The sequence below is a fragment of the Saprolegnia diclina genome, assembly GCF_000281045.1.
Source record: "Saprolegnia diclina VS20 unplaced genomic scaffold supercont1.16, whole genome shotgun sequence".
Taxonomy (NCBI): Eukaryota; Oomycota; class Saprolegniomycetes; order Saprolegniales; family Saprolegniaceae; genus Saprolegnia; species Saprolegnia diclina.
In genome coordinates, this window is record NW_008246083.1 from 805405 (window position 1) to 806927 (window position 1523).

The following is a 1523-nucleotide window of genomic DNA, read 5'->3' on the forward strand; positions in this document are numbered from 1 at the left end:
GAAGAATGTGTTTGAAAATGAAGTTTGTGATTTGAAAAAGTAGTGTTTTGTGAATGAAAAAGAGTGGTTTGAAGAGGGTTTTTATAACCGCTGCCCTTTCTAAACGGCGTCGAATTTAGCTACGCCGCTTAGTTTGCCGTGTGCGCATCGAAAAAAGAAAATCCGGTTTTCAATTTGACCTTAGAATTATTAGTAGTTGTGGAGAAAATTGTCAATTAGTGCGCTTTTGGTGTCCTACGTGAGTAACAGGTGAACACTGGCGACATTCTGCTTGCCAGCTTGTCGCATATGATTCGAAAGGATGGTAGCAGCATCAACATTGCAGTTTGACCATATGTTTTTGATGAATGTTCTGGTTTGCATGGATGCACCAGCACAATGGCGATAGAAATAATCACTCCAAACGACCGTGGTGCTACGTATGCAAAGTCTTTGTAATGTACGTGTAAAAATCGTTTGACTTTAAAGCCCTCTAATAGAGTAGCGCTGTTTCAATAATATTGTAAAGTAACGAATTACTAGTACGCAAAAGTATTCTGAAAACGGACCGAGCGTGTGCTTTTTATTTGCATGTGAATATATATATATGTAATTAAAAACGTGGTTAAATCATCTTCGACTCACCCGTGTTTTATTCAAGCGTACAATATTGTGGCAATTAATATGCAAAACATTAGGTAGCGACGAGAAATATATTACTTGGTCTATTTTCTTGAGCGGCAGCAGCGTGCAGCTCTTCGCTTGTTTGCCAAGAAGCGTCCGTTGGGACTCGCATATTATTGACTCAGTACAAATTGAGTGAGCATTGTATCACCCCAATGCATTTAGTTGCAAAAAATACGCAATTCGTTGTCGCTTTGTTAAGTTAAACATGCATAAACCATACCCAATGAAGGGCCAGCTCATCTAACTTCTGCAGGTCGATTCGTCAAAATTGAAATCGGTCAGTTTTTTATAGGTCGGTTTACTGGTGGTTTATCTTTATTCTATGTACCATTTTGTGATTTGTAATATATAGTGTGAAAAGTGAAATCGGGCGCGCTTGTTGTGTGTTTCTAGACTTCTAACACTATATACCATTCTGTGATTTGTAAGATATAGTGTAAAATGTGAAATCGGGCGCGCTTGTTGTGTGTTTCTAGTCCAGGGTAACAGTAGCTAATTGATGGTTTGGCTGATGAAGATCAAACTCGCTGTAAATAGCAGCACGTCTTGCTTGACTAGTTATTTTCAAGGCGGATGGATACAAGATACGTCTCGAGCTATATGCCAATGCTATTGCAAGGGCAAACTCGTTAGGAGTGGCTATCTCAGGTCACGGAGCGAGTTTACGCACAAGTCTTACATCGTTGGGTAGGTATTTACGAGGCAAAGTAGAATATTAAATGTAGGATACTCCATGACAATATTGTACATGGTCAAACCTGTTTAAACTACTTAGCTCTTGCCACAGGGCGAATCCAGACACAAGCGCGACATAATCTGAAAGCCTGAAGAATTGCCCGTCGAATAAAAAACAATTT